The sequence below is a fragment of the Gobio gobio genome (assembly GCF_949357685.1).
Source record: "Gobio gobio genome assembly, chromosome: 6".
In the NCBI taxonomy this organism is placed as follows: Eukaryota; Metazoa; Chordata; class Actinopteri; order Cypriniformes; family Gobionidae; genus Gobio; species Gobio gobio.
The window spans coordinates 49,161,398-49,177,817 of record NC_137102.1 but is presented as its reverse complement, the minus strand read 5'-3'; the positions used below and the strand labels follow the sequence as shown (position 1 = coordinate 49,177,817).

The 16,420-nt window shown below is 37.0% G+C and overlaps 1 protein-coding gene across 2 annotated transcripts in view; it reads right to left on the bottom strand.

Moving 5' to 3' along the window:
- gpc5c (glypican 5c) overlaps nt 1-16,420 on the bottom strand; it is a 217,465-nt gene that overhangs the window by 173,068 nt on the left and 27,977 nt on the right. The window lies entirely within an intron of this gene.

The window sequence follows — 16,420 nt, the reverse complement described above, 5'->3', positions numbered from 1 at the left end:
ACAAAGTGTATTTTTTCCCTCAGTTTGTGTGGAGGACCTTGTAACAAACCTTGTTTGTCACACCACGTCAATCAGTCCAAAACTGGAAGAAGTAGAAGAAGATGAGTGTAAACGATCTTTGCCGGTGTTGTAAAAAGAATTTAAGGATACACGGAGTACTTACCAACACGATCATCATTTTTGAGAGAAATAGTAAAGGTGAATGCATGTACGAACAAGTTCTCCGTTTAGTAAACGAATTCAACCCAAGCGCTCTTTGGTGACGTGGATGATTACGTTACTGTTGATCATCTGTCCATCATCGTATAAAGCCCGCCCTGACAATTTGATTGGTCCGAACAGCTCTGGTTCGAGCATAGTTGATCCACAACGGGATCAATTCCAGACCGAACTTCCCGACCTCAAGTGTTGTGGGCGGGGCTAAGCTCGGCTGACATCCAGGCTAAATAAAAAAGTACTTCAGCCTTACTGTTTGGGCTTTTGTAGTTTGAGAAACACTGCTGTATACCAATATGCTGAACTTAAGTTTCAGACCAAAATAATATGAAGTGCTGACAGACTCCACAAAAAATCTAAAATAAGTAACTTGAGTTGAGTTATTAAATAACTTGTTATTTTCTTCCACTTTATGTAAAAACAAGTGTAATGTAAAAACAAATTCAATTATAATAAGCAGACATGGAAAGACTAAATATCAGCCATCACTTTTTCTCAACTCATTTGATCAGCTGCTGAAAGTTAAGTCATCTTTATACAAATTCTTTATTAAAAATCCAAAAGTAATCATATTTATTTCCGAGATGATTAATGGCACCGCGCTCTGAATTGCATGAAGTTCGAAACAACGAGATGCAGTGACAAAACAATCAGTACATTTCATTGAGAGGTGGTAATATGAAGTGACATGAGCATCTGCAGACATTAGCGATTCAACAAAGTTCAGCAATATTCAACCTTTTGCAGATGCACAGTGACTGCCAATAGGAACGAAGACTGTGAATCCACTTCTTGATACCAGTCATTTGACAACAACTGGATGTGGCAAAAGTAGCAAACTACAGTTTGAAACGCTTATCCCGTGGTGCTTTTTTTTAAACAGTAGGCGGTATACCAACTATACCACACAGCATGCAGTAAGAAATATGCTAGCATTACATTTCAAACATCTACTCAGAATCCAAATGAGCTCAATGGAGAGAAATAAAGGTTTATGATAGGGGGATTAATCCCCGTCACTGGGCTCCAGAGGAAAGTAACACTCTGTAAGTTACTGGTTTGTGAGCTGGCCAACTGCAGTGTTGCAGGGATGCCAGTGAGCCAAGATGGGGGCCAGATTTACAGCCATGTAATTGGATGTTATATAGCCTCTTAAGAGGGTCTACTAAAGGCTTTTAGAGATGACTAATCCACCTAATGACAAAGACTCATTTCCTAAACGCACAGTCTGCTTTGCGAAGGGATTCAGTCAGATGAGTAAAACTGAACAAATGATGGTAGAAAGATAAAACATAAGAGTGTTTCAACCTCAAACCACTACGGCTGGGATGGGTAAGCATTCCCTGATGTCAACTAATGAACTAATTTGTTAACTATTGAAATGTAAAACTACATGTTTGATTCAGTAAAACCTGATAACCCTGCAGTGACCCACTTTTGTCACGGCCAAGACCCTACATACAAGGCCATTCTGCATTCTTCAGTGACCGCGGTCAGCATTCAGAGAGGGGCTGGCTGGTTCGAGACATGAAGAGTACATCATCTGTCGATCATCTTCCACCACAGAAAGCCCCATAATCCAGCCAAGAGCTCGTGTTTCATACGGGTCAGACGCAGATATGAGTTCATCTCCTCTGTAAGGGGGCTATAAAATCCCACTTTAATTAGTGACAATACATACATCCCTGTCCTCTGACTAAAACAGCTGTGATGAGAAGACACGTCACATTACCCAATGCAACTTCTGCATGAGAAGCTGACCAACGGAGAGCAATGAGACTGAAAAACAGTTAACAAAAGGGAGAAATGAATTAAACATGTCTGCTCTGCACTGATACACGAATGGGGATTGGATTTTGTTGCTTGTTGCTACAACTCACTCTAAAAAAAAGGTTCTATATGGCACCAAAAATGGTTCTTGGCTCGTAATCATAGGGGAACCTTTTTTAGTGCTATAGCACCATTTTTGGTGCATCAGAGGTTCTTCACCGCTTCTTTGACTAAGGTGCTATATAGCACCTCTGAAGAACCGCTGAAGAACCACTGAAGCACCAAAATTGGTGCTATAGCACTAAAAAAGGTTCCCCTATGATTACGAGCCAAGAACCATTTTTGGTGCCATAGAACCTTTTTTTTTTAGAGTGGGTGCTGTTAAGTGTACAAAAAAAACACTTTGACTAATGGTTAGCTTAAATTCCAACACACACAGATGCGGGTTTCAATCCAGACATTTAAGATCCTGTTCCCCCTTTTGCTGTTCTCGTTCCTTGCTTTGCCGTCTAATTAATGGGATCCAATTGAAAATTCACACGGCAAAAAAAAAAATATGTTTATTTTGTTGTATTCCTCACTTTTAATTTATTTTGGATAAAATCATGTGCTAAATTAATATATGTAATTGTACACTACCTTCCAGTAGTTTGGGATTACTGTGATTTATTTTATTATTTTTTTATAAAGATTTTTTTTTATTATTATTTAGCAAGGATTCAATAAATGTATACAACAGTACAGTAAAGTAATCTAATGTTACAAAAGATTTCTTACAAATAAATGTTTTTCTGTTGAAAGAATTCTGAAAATTAAAAATCTACCACACAAGCACAATTTCATTTTAAATCTAAATTATATATACAATTTATATATATATTTTATACAGTATATATATATACAGGGAGTGCAGAATTATTAGGCACGTTGATTTTCTGATCATATTTTTTTTCCAGGCACATTTAGTATTAAATACTAAATCAATAGTAGTTATTAGGATTACTGTGGTTTGGAATTGGTCAAATGTGCCTGGAAAAAAAATATGATCAGAAAATCAACGTGCCTAATAATTCTGCACTCCCTGTATATATATATATATATATATATATATATATATATATATATATATATATATATATATATATATATATATATATATATATATATACTGTATATATACACACACATTTTAATATTTATTAACTAATAATATTCACAATATATTATTATAAGTATATTATTATTTACAAAGGCTGTATTTATTTGATTAAAATGTGTGTAATATATATATATATATATATATATATATATATATAATCAAATAAATACAGCCTTTGTAAATAATATATATATATTAATATTCATTATCTAATAGCAATAGAGGCTGTAGATTTTAAAAACAGTAATATAATGTGAATATTATTAGTTAATAAATATATATATATTTATTTTTTATTTTTTTTGAATAAATACACCCTTTGTAAATAATAATAATAATAATCTTTCCAAAAAAAAAATCTCTCTCTCTCAAAAAGAAATACTGAACCGAAACATTTTAGTGTTAAAATGAGGCCTCTTTTTGACATTTCTGTATAATGTGCAAAAGATTTCAATCGAACCCCACCATTAAAGTTTTTCTTAACCTATTTAATAAATGAAAGTTTACATGCTGTCAACTTTATTGTGTATATAACTACTCTCAATAAAACAAGCCAAATAAAAGGCATTCTTTTGCACCATACTGAAAGTAATTACAACTCAATCCACTCAAATCTGAGCCGTGAGTTCAGAAATGCTCTGCAAACAAACATATGTGAGCAGTGAGCACAGAAGGTTAAATCAACAGCACTTAATGCTACACATTAGGAGGCAAACTAGACGTAACCACCTGTCTAAAACTGCTGCCGACATCAAATCCCCTCCCCTCAGCAGCGTCTTTGCTGTCAGAAGGGAAACAGGTGGAGGGTGCAGAGGAATGTTTCACCAATAGCTCTCTCATCAGATTGCAATTAAAATGGCTGCAGCATTATATCAAAAGTCACTAAGACACAATTCCTGAGATGCCGGATGTAGTGTGTGTGTGCGCGCATGTGAAAACACTGCGCTCTCTAAAAGATAATGTGATCAGCTTGACTGGTTAAAAGGCGAGTGACGTCTGTCTCCTGATCGCTGCACCGATAATTTATCTGAACACCCCAATCATCCTCGTTCACTTCTGGACTGTGTCTCCATTACGCAAGAGTCTCTGCAGTCAAGAAAAAATGCGGTAAATTGTTGTATAAAAGCAAATTGGTTCTGGAAAACAACCGATTCAAAATAGTTGTGTTGTCCATAATCATATGCATGTGTTTTTAGTCTTTCTTGAGAAAAAGAAGAAGAAAAAAAAAGCTACGTTTTTAAACCTACATCACACAAAAATATTAAGCAGCACAACTGTTTTCAACATTGATAATAAAAATAAATATTACTTGAGCAGCAAAACAATTTCTGAAAGATCATGTGACTGTAGACTGAAGTAATCATGCTGAAAATTCAGCTTAAATTGTACCTAGATTTCGTTCAAAAGCAAAAAGAGTTGCTCAGAAAACCTCTGGGAAAAAAAAAGTCATTTTGAGTATAAATCAGACACTTGGAAAAAGAGAGCGAGAGAAAGATGGGAAGATGAACATGTAACACTGTAATGAGAACTGATGATCCCTTAATTCTGAAATGAAAAATGCTTTTCTCTTCCAATTGAACACTTTCTTCTAGTGCCAGCTGTTCAGACATCTCAAGCATGCTTTGTGATGATCTGTTGGCAGCATTTTCCCCTGAAAGGTTCACCGTGCTGTTGGAAAGACTGAACAACAGGAAATCAAACCACCATCTCTTCTCTTCTCTTCTCTGTCTCTCCCTCCTAGTATTAGTACAACCTAATGATGTTGGAATAGAAAAGGAGAGAGGGTGGAGGGTTTGAGCCATGATTGGGTTTGGACCGTGTGTTTGGTTGTCCGTTTCAGTCTGAGGTAATGAAGTGAATAATGAGACATGAAGCAGCTAGACGCCAACCTAAAAGCTGTGTGAAAGTGGCCACAATGACACTCTGGAGATGATACCACTCCCTTTCTCCTCAGACGCCCCCTGGCCTACACACTACTTGTACTCCTATTTCCTGTTTTTTCCCCTTTCAAACATCTCTCATTAGTGGGGTTTGTTAGGGAGAGCATCACTATTACTATTATTGCTCATGGTGGCCATAAAAGCCTTCTTTCAAAAACATTTAAGAAATCTTACCAACCCCAAACCTCTGAAGAGTAGTGTAAATATAAATATACATCCATATATTTTCAAGTTCTTTTCTTGCTTTTTTTATTTTATAGAACAAGGACTTCCAGCTGCACCAGCTTGGAATAACTAAATTGCCAGTTTTTGCAAACTAGAAATCATTATCAACTTCCTATCAGAAGGTTCTAACTTTGATTTCTTTTTTTTTTTTTTTTTTGCATGGCTTCTCCTTCTGGAAAAAAGGTGGACCAGCTGGGTGGACCAGCTGATTTTTGGAATATTTGTTCTGGTCCCAGGTGGTCTACTACCTCGAACTAGCTTTACCATCATCAAGTCCAGTTAATCAGCCTCATATACAAGATTAGACCATCTAAAACCCATTCTGGGTTTTTTGCATCAAACAATTGCTGGCATGGCTTCTCTTTCTGGAATACAGGTCATATAAGTGGGTGGTCTAGCTCGTTTTTGGAATCTGGAAGCTATTTTTCTGCTCCTAGGTGGTCAACTCTCTCTAACTTTAGCATGACAGTCAACCAATTGAAAAGCAGGTTCATCACCTGGCAGTCCAGTTAATTAACCTCTAAGGCCATGTTTAAACCTGTTATTAAAATGCGTTTTGGTTGATCCGATCGCAAGTAGACGACACATCCTGTTTACACCTGTTGTTTAAATCCGTCTCTTTTGTCCACTTTCAACCACTTCTGTCCTGAATTCTTTGAGGGGACAGTCTATGGTAGGATAAATGTATGGGCTTTTTCAGATCTTTCGATCTAATGGACGAAATAACCACAATTTAACATATGAACACAACCGGAGACAACAGAAAAACATACAGAGAGCATCAACTCTGGATTCTGCTCTGAGAGCCGCAAGTCCACGCCGAAAGCTGTGAGTGTGTGTTAAAATCAGGAATGGTAAGAGAACATTGTGCTTGGTACCAAACCAAAATTGGGTCTTCAGCCAACAAAGTTTGAATCCCGTCTGGCTAGCGCGCTCCCCATAATGTTTACGCATTAAGTCAGTAGACGGAGAGTAGGCGGTCTTTTGTGCCTGTTCGAACGCATTAGACCACAGAAGTGTTTAAACTACGAAAGCAATCCGGTTGAATGCGTTTACGACCACCTCTGGAAGCTCTGGAAGTGCAAAACATTTAAAACCTTGTTTACACCTGTATTTAGCATCGTCAACTTGTGATCCGATCAACCAAAACACATCTTAATATCAAGTGTGAACGGGACCTAAGATTGGACCTATAATGGCAATAAATGTCAAGCTATGTAAAACCCAAGCGGCAACCTCCCCCAAGTTTATCTTGAAGCCAATACGGAAGTGATTTAAACTGCAATTCATCGACTGGCCAGTAGAGACAGGCTCCAAAAGGGAGCAGAATCTCATTGAGCCCCATGTTAAAATGCCCAACTTTACAGCAGAAAAAAAACATGTTTACAGCCTGGTACAAATTGTGGTTTCGGTCTATATATCTAATTTTGCCCTTCATGACAACTGTGAGGGGGGTGAATTTTTTTATAACTCATTTGTTTACATGATATAAAGCCTTAAAGTTCTGTATAATTAAGGGCGTGGCCACTTTGAGTGACAGGTGGATTGCCGTTTGTCTGCTGTCTGTTAAGGGTCCTGCACACTGTGCGATTTTTCAAAATCCTCTGTGAATGTTCCTTGTCAGACTGTACGAACATGATCCCCGATGTAATACATGTCACACTGTAGGATCTCAGTTGTCATTATGTCAGACTGTACGACAGTCAGACGCGAAAAACGGACGCAAGCAAGAGACTCGTACGGACTGAGTTTTACGTCATCAATCCGTGACACGTTCGGTAACGGTGAGCCGCATTCACAGACACAATGGTAGCGTTCAGCAAACAACAAAAACAAGCGGTGGCATTTTTCATTCACCTGACTCTTTTCGACATGTTCCCTGTTGTGATTTGATGTTGTCGCACGAAATGCGTCATCAGGTTCTGCGCTCCTATTGGTTCTTGATTTGACGGTCGTCCTAGGAGAAGTCACACAGCAGGATTTCGCCTCAAATCTTCTGACACTGCCAGAATTTTGTCCGAGGTAAAATTTGATCGCAACAGTCATTAATCGGTTGTCGGTGCACATGTCAAAAAAAAATCTTTTAGGATTTCAAAATTTGCCTCAGACGGCCAAATCGTGGCCAAAATCGCAGTGTGCACCCGGCTTTAGTCATCACATCTCCTCAGCTTCAGCCACGTCCTTCCTCTTTGCCCATTTTCTGTTATCCGAGAGTGACGCGCGATGACGCACTGCCAAGATGGCAACGGCCAGCTCGACCCTACTTTTCGCTTCAAAACTGCTCTTCAGAATCCTATGGGTGATATCACGGACACTACATCCATATTTTTTTACAGTCTATGGTAAAACCATGTAAAATCTAACTAACTACTACCTTAACTATAGCTTTACCCTGATGGTCAACCGAATCAAAAGCAGGTCCTTCACCTGGTAGTCCAGTTGATCAATCACCTAGACAAGATTGGACCACATAATGTCTATATGACAAACTAGAATCTATGTAAAACCAATGAAGTACCACCTTAAACTCATCCTTTTTACTTCTATAGAAAGTTGAACTCACTTTTGTCTCACGATCTCTCACCATCTGACATTAAACATTTCCAGAGAAATTGCATTTCATTTTTTCTCACCGAAGTCCTCAGCACGTCTTTAGGAGAACGCAGACAGCTGGGTCGCATCTAAATATTTCTTTAATCTTTGTTAAACAACAAAAGCATTCATTCTGTCCTGTACGGCGAACAACAGGCTAGCATCATTCCCAAACACCGGAGTCCATCTCACGACAGCTGGTCAGCAGGGGCCGGACGGGATGTTTAGAATCCATCCATTCCACTGTTACCATGGGAATGATATAGCAGGTGCCTTGCGTGTGAGGCTGAAGCCACTAGATTTGCTCAGAGGTACGGTATGAGCATCACTTCCTGTCCCAAGCTCACTCACCGCTGACATCAGGCTTTGGGTTTGGGTCAGCCTGACAGTTCAGGCCAAACTGCCGCTCTCTCTCAATCATTTTCTTTTTCTTTTTCTCTTTAGGGGAAGACAAGTTGTGGTCCAGGGCCAGCTAAGGAAGTAACATGGCAAGCTCAATTAGTCAATGGATAAATCTACCCTCCAAAAAGGCCAAATTATCTGTGGGAGGAGGACTTTACAAGAGGAGGGGGATTCCTCTGAGACTTTAAGAGTCATGCGATCACTGATGAAGACAAGGGAAAGACGAATAACAACAATAGGAAAAGAGAGAATAAAGGCCAGACCGAATAACTGAAGGAGATTGACTGAGAAAGAAGGGTTTCCCCAGAGCACAACTGGCATAATGCCATGAAGAAGGCGTCTACTATACTGTCACTCCTAAGCAGTAATGAGATTTTTACTGGCACTTTCCATGAATACGGTACGTTTTAGTGTCCTATGAATTTTTTTAAAGCACTGGAGACCCAAATCCCATGCTTTACACGGTGAGCACCATCAGATTTGTTCGATACGTTAAAAGAGGGTCAATGTTTTGCTGTCTAGCATGCCCATTTTGGCCCCTGCAAGTAGATGCCTTAACTACACAACAAGTTAAATCTTACATAGAAGTGTTACCCAAACTTTAAACAGTCAGCAGGCATGCTTTGTGCAGCCAGATGGTGTAGTTAAGGCATCTACTAGCAGGGACAAAAAAAAAGGGGCATGCTAGACAGCAAAATCTTGTACCTCTTTTCACAGATGATTTGTTGACAAAGAAACAAAAATTACTTCAGACTTACAGGTAATTACTTATGGAAATTGCCACAATTTCACACAAATCGGTTTTCATCGAGCAGCATTCCAGAGCTGTGCTTAATGTAAACATCTGAGTTTCTCGTCTCGTCTCGCCTCTTCTCTACACTCCTCTATCTAAAATCTTTATGCAACATCCATCTGTTATTTTGCACCTCTTCAAACCTCTGAGGACATACTGACATAGAAACCCTCACTTGTGCACTTACACAGCCACGGGGAGAAAGACAATTAGTCACTGTCATTATGAGCCCCAGTGAGGAGGAAAGGCCTGACTGCTGCTCCTGGGACTGCCTTCACTTCATTGTTTTCCTTTCTTTGGCTATGTTCAGAATGGCATTCTACCATACCATCAAACACCAGAATTACCTAATAAGTTTGGCAAAATGTGTGTTTATAAGCAGAGTTCACTGTGTGGAATTCTGTATCCCACAATGCAATGCACTAGACTTAACCTGTCATTTCTATCGCAATTTGAAGCATGCACTCTAAAAAAAAAAAAAGGTTCTATATGGCACCAAAAATGGTTCTTGGCTCGTAATCATAGGGGAACCTTTTTTATGTTAATTTATTTATTTTTTGTAATTTTGTTATGTACTTGTCATTTCATTAGTTGTTTTTTTATATATTGCTAGTTAAATTTATTTTGTTTTATTTCCGTTTTAGTAGTTTTATAATACTTTTTACTTAATTACTTGATTTTATTGCTTCAAATTAAACTTATTTCAGTTTTTTGCCAAGGTAACAATTTTAATAATTGTAAAACGTTGTTTAGTTCAAGGTGTTCAGCTAATATGTATATATTTATTCAAACAATTTATATATTTTAGCTTTATTTCAATTGACAAAAAAACGTTTTAATAGTTTTAGTTTTATTTAACGATAATAACCCTGATAAGTATCATTCAATTCATTGTTAAGTAATGCAATGAATTATTAAAAATAATCATTACCACCTGGTTAAGTAATATAGAATACATTTTTAGTTAGACATTTCTACAAAACTAAACTATATTGATATATACAGTTACCTTGATGCAAAATGTATTAAAAGGAGTTAAATCTATGCTTAAAAGTGATTAATTTGAATAATTTATCAATTAATTAAAGAAAAGATCATACCTAACCCAAGATAATGCCAAGTTTAATATGACAAGTTAATTCAAGGCTATAAAGGACAGAAAAATAAATCTGATTCAGAGGACAAAACGTGGGAAATTTAGATACAAACGTTAAAACTGTACAACTTACATAACCACAGTTTTCCATTCCAAACATGAACTCTGAATCCAAATGAGCTCAGCAGAGAGGAATAAACGAAGATAGGGTCATTTAATAAACATTCCAAACAAAGCCCTTGTCTTTTTGTTTTTCTCACCGACAGTGACTCAACATACCAGTGTCTGTTTAATTCTGTGATTCCTTTCTTAGTCAGAGATGCTCAGAGCACAACCTATCCTTAATAACTCCTTAAATCCTTTATTACTACAAACATACCCACTGTCACAATGAAACTAGATAATTAGAATCAACTGTCTACTGAACTTCCTGAGATGAGATCCCACACAAACGAGAAGAGACAGATTCACACACACCGACAGAAACCTAAACAAACACACATGCCTTCTAACTATACTCTTATAATAATGATGTACAACCTCAAATCATCAGTCTAATTAAGTTTTACATTAAGTCTGTAATCAGATATGCCACAGGGCAATTATTAATCCAGGATGGCGACAGCAAAACAGACAATGTCTCTCACAGTCTCTTGTATTGTTTGCAAAAAAACACAAATTCTCACAATCATTGCAAATACACTCTTAAAAATAAATGTGCCAGGAAGAACTAAAAAGGGGTTTTCACTGCGATGCCATAGAAGAACCATTTTTGGTTCCCTGAAGAACCGTTTTGTGAAAGGTTCTTCAAAGAACCATTTTTTTCTAACCATTTTATTGTCTAAATAACTTTTCTGCGCTACAAAGAACATTTTGTGTTCTTCAAGGAACCATACACCCCACCAAAGAACCTTTATTTTTAAGAGTGTATGTGGGACATATTATACATTCTTAAAGGGATGGTTCACCCAAAAATCTGAAATCATCATCAAAAATGAGAAATCATGTCATTATTTACTCACCCTCATGTAATAAAAAAATATGTATGATTTGTTTCTTTTGAATGTATGCATGATTTGTTTTCTGCAGAAAACAAAATATATTTTGCAGAATGTTGAGAATGACCAAGTAACGCTGACTATAGTTAACCCAAAAATGAAAACTCTGTCATCATTTACTGACCCTCAAGTTGTTCCAAACCTGTATGAATTTATCTCTTCTGCTGAACACACAAAAAACGCCCCCTCAGCAGGACAGAGTGGCAAAAGAGCCTGTTGCATTACTGGATTTAATAGAGAAAATTGTGAAAACGCTACAATTATCAGTTTAAACTAAAGGTTGGACTCGATATTAGTGTTCATTACAACTTACCAAAGATCCAGTGATCCATGGATATTGACATGCAGCAAGGAATAGTGTTTCCTGACATTTATATGTGCCTGATTTCGACGCCAGAGAAATACATAAAGCAAATGTGCCTGTGAACGCTTTATATAAATACAATAGGTATAGGTCTAAATCTGGGTGATCACTTATATCAATGTTATACAGTGAGGAAAATAAGTATTTGAACATCCTGCTATTTTGCAAGTTTTCCCACTTAGAAATCATGGAGGGGTCTGAAATGGTCATCGTATGTGCATGTCCACTGTGAGATACAAAAAAATTCAGAAAATCACAATGTATGATTTTTTAACTATTTATTTGTGTGATACAGCTGCAAATAAGTATTTGAACACCTGTCTATCAGCTAGAATTCTGACCCTCAAAGACCTGTTAGTCTGCCTTTAAAATGTCCACCTCCACTCCATTTATTATCCTAAATTAGATGCACCTGTTTAAGGTCATTAGCTGCATAAAGACACCTGTCCACCCCATTCAATCAGTAAGAATCCAACTACTAACATGGCCAAGACCAAAGAGCTGTCCGAAGACACTAGAAACAAAATTGTACACCTCCACAAGGCTGGAAAGGGCTACGGGGAAATTGCCAAGCAGCTTGGTGAAAAAAAGTCCACTGTTGGAGCAATCATTAGAAAATGGAAGAAGCTAAACATGACTGTCAATCTCCCTCGGACTGGGGCTCCATGCTTATGGATTTTTTTTTTTAGATTATGTCTCTCACAGTGGACATGCACCTACGATGACAATTTCAGACCCCTCCATGATTTCTAAGTGGGAGAACTTGCAAAATACCAGGGTGTTCAAATACTTATTTTCCTCACTGTATATATAGTCATAAAGTCCAGCCCTAAAACTTGTATAGTTTTGTTTGTATAAGATGGTAAATATTTAATTGATGAGTTGTCAATACAATATAATATAGAGTATGATTTTACCCCAAAATTCAACATTTTGACGATAATCCATTTGATTCTCTTTTCTGTAGCGTTCAACAGTCTGTAAAAATACACCTCAGATTTCTTGTCAAATCTATTTGTACAGTCAATCTCAAAGCTCTTTCCTGTTTTAGAGGTGTTTTGTGTGTTTTTGCGGCATTTACACTGAAAACCAATGCTGCCACTCAGTCTTTTTGCCACTCTGTAGGTGTAATTTACTTTCATACTATGGAAGTCAATGGGGCCCATCAACTGTTTAGTTACTCATATTCTTCAAAATTTCTTCAGCAGAAGAAAGAAATTCATACAGATTTGGAACAACTTGAGGCTGAGTAAATTACAGAATTTTCTTTTTTGGGTTAACTCATTTTAAAGGGTTAACCCTTTAACTGAATGCGAGCAAACACGGAGACATTTAAAAAAATATATAATCTAAAGAAGTTATAGAGTTTATAGAAGTTATGAGTCATTTACTCACCCTTGTGTTAAACTCATAGAGCTCCCAGTGTCATGAGGGAGCGTAAATGATGACTCAACGTAAATTTTTTGGGTGAACTATCCTTTTAAAGCATCTTATGATACAGTGTTTTCTGCAAATGCTGCAAACTCCATCTCTGCATGTGCTGAGAATTTAATATGCATTTGGGAAGTTTCACATTTGCATAATTTCCAACATTTTTGGTGGACAGAAGTTTATAGCATATATCTAGATTTTTAATGAGAAGCATTTGTAAACCTGTTGTCACCAAACCATAAAGGTCTTCCTGCAGTTTTCTGCCAAAATAAAAGCTTGAAAGTTTAACTCTTGAAAGTGAGAAAATGAATGTCTATGCAATCATTTTGTTGCATGTTAGGCAAAAATCAATCTTCCTCACTAACCCTAACCCATGCAGAAACTAAAGAACAATGGTTAAGAATCTATGAATCACTATGGAGACAATATATTTCACTAGTCTTTCAAACACAGACACCACACACACACACACTCACACACACATCAGCAGCCGTAAAAGGCGATCAGCTCCATTGTTTGAACATTCCTGATTACTGCATGTGAACAGTCGGCGGCGAAACATTCTGCGCATATCTCCGCATCCGAGACACAAACGTTAGAAGCACTTAAGTGGAATGCAGTGAACAATCTGCGCTGTCGTGCGGATGCGTTGCCAAAAGAAAACGGGCTGGGAAAGACAAAGGGATGATTGAAGAGCATAACCGAAAACTATGTATGTGGTTTGCACACTTCTTGTGCGATTGAGACTGTGTAAGAGTACGTGTCCATTTCTGTGGAGTTACTGTGGCCGCAGATCGTGTTAAAATGAGCGTATCGTGAGTGCAGGACTGAAATAGTGTATGTGAGGGCTCATTCATTCACACCAGGGCTTGATACTCATGAATGAACTGACAGAAGACCTTAATAACAACCAGAGCTCTCTGCCAAAGCACACACAAGGCTGCATACGACTGAGATTCTTTAAAGCCCCCCTGCCGATTATGGTTTGGCCACTGGGTTCAACACTCGTGAGAGTGTGGGCAAGTACTCTGATTTCCCCTTCTAAGGAATTAATGCAGTAAAACCAAACCAAACCTCATATAACTACACTTCATAGAACATAATCTAACATAATTAAGACTTTAAATGCTTCTGAATGTTTGCAGCTACTTCATACTTTCCTAAAAGACGTATCTGGGGCTTTAATCAAGACGATGAGAAGAGGCTTCCTGTTCACATACAACCAGCGCCAAAGATTAAACCCTAAAGTGTCTCTACCTATCAGAGGATGCCAAACCACATGGGGAAAAAACACTATGCCATTTCTATCAATTAAACAAGTCAAACTACAGGCAACAAAGGCAGGTTCACAGAAACAGCCAACCCATACATTTACCATCCATCCCAATCCAGACTCATTGGAAAAACAAGCCTGTGACAGCATTTCTATAAAATGTTACATTGTTTCTCACACATTTTGTGAAAATTTCAAAGCAAAATGTCCAGTAAGTGGTGCTAAACGTGCATTCAGTTTTATCCGAAACAGATGAACATGAATGTAACAATGTTTTATTGGTTGTTTTACATATCCAGAAAGTTCAGAAATGAAATGTTCGGTAAGTGGTGCTTAAAGGTTAATGCTCTATTGCATTTGAAAATAACATACTAGCTACACTACACTGAAAAAATAAAGATCTTGGATCAACTTGAAGTAATCGAAGTAATTGTAATTGAAGTAATCAATCACACGAAATATTTGACATTGACTCAAAGTAACTCATTTAAATTAGTTTAACCTGAAAATTTTAAATCCACGCAACCACTTTGTAAAGGTTGATCAAACTAATTATTTTAGGTTGGAACAAAAAAAATTTTTTATTTTGATTGTCACCATTGTTGAGATTCATGCACTGATTCTTGATGTCTGTGTAAAGCTTCAATTAAAACCTTTTTGCACTATTTTTATTTTTAATCTGCATGTTATTTGATTACCCCAACTGTCCTGGATGTCGTACTGTAGAATCACATGGCTATAATTATAAATACTATCAAATGAATAACACTTTACATCTATAACCAGAGCATTAAACTCTGAATGGGATCAGTGACTCTGGTCACTATAACAAATCTGAACACATTTTCTCTTGCTATAACAAAAGTGTTTTATAAACACACAGTAAAAGCAGCCAGAGAACAACTAATGTTAACGATTTAAGGGTCAAGAGCCCAACTAAAGCAAACACTAATCTCCATCATGGTGACTTAATTAAACCATTATTTTCATTAAAACAGAAATGATAGAAATATTGTCAGTCTGGTTAGTAATGCGTGAAGCTGGTAATACTGTTTGTAGAGTTGTTTAATCCTCCTCTGCATGAGATCTTCAGAGATTTAATGTCTTCTTTTATCTTCAGTTGATTTCATCTAGGCTGTGGCTGAAGTAAGTTCAAATCATGCTTAATCTAATAAAATACTCTCATCAAATTAATAAATTCAGTTTAATGTCCCGCTGCCAATTTATATTGTATCCATGTAAAAAAAAATTGATTCAACCATAAAAATAATCTAAAACGTTTACTTTAAATGAAAAAACTAATAATTTTAACCTATTTCAACGAGAAAATACACATTAAACGAACAACAGCAATGTTAGACTTTTTTCAGTGTAAATCTTACCCTAAACCTAACCTATAGCGTTAAACAAAAGCAAACGTGAGATATAAATACATATACTGAAGCGACCATGCCATTTTAGCTCGCTTTAGCATGTTTCAATAACCTCGTACTCATGTGCTCCGCATCGCAAGTACAATGCTGTACCAGGTGAGTTACAGAACAAGTTTGCTACATCAGAAAAGCCATATAAATGGAGCTGGATTTGTGTTACTTGTTACTTGTGTTATTAGTTTACAAAGTATGCGCTATATGTTAATGTTCCCCTGTAGTCACACATTTTATCCCATAAAACTAATCTTTGAGCACCAAAATAGATATTTTAACATTCTTTGATCCTGTAAAAAAAAAAAAAATTCTTCATGCTTTAAAATAGCTTGAATGTAAATCTACATGTATACTTCCTTTAGTATATGGACACCCATGAATATGCAAATGAGCCCTGTCTAATGCTATAGCGCTGCTCTTGGTAGATTGCGTTGGTAATTATGGAAATGATCCGGCTGTGTCTGTGTTCTTTAATTTGCATGTCGTCAGTGGATCACGTGCAAAGCTTTCCGCTCCCACCTTGTTCAGTAAATCTGGTCCTATGTCTTTATTAATCAATAATCTCCCCCGTAATACCCCCATAATTATAATTTGCATAAAAGGAATACAAATTGTTGGAGTATTACCGCCACTAGTGTTCATTTCAGATGGAAAAGTGTATGTATAGGTACATT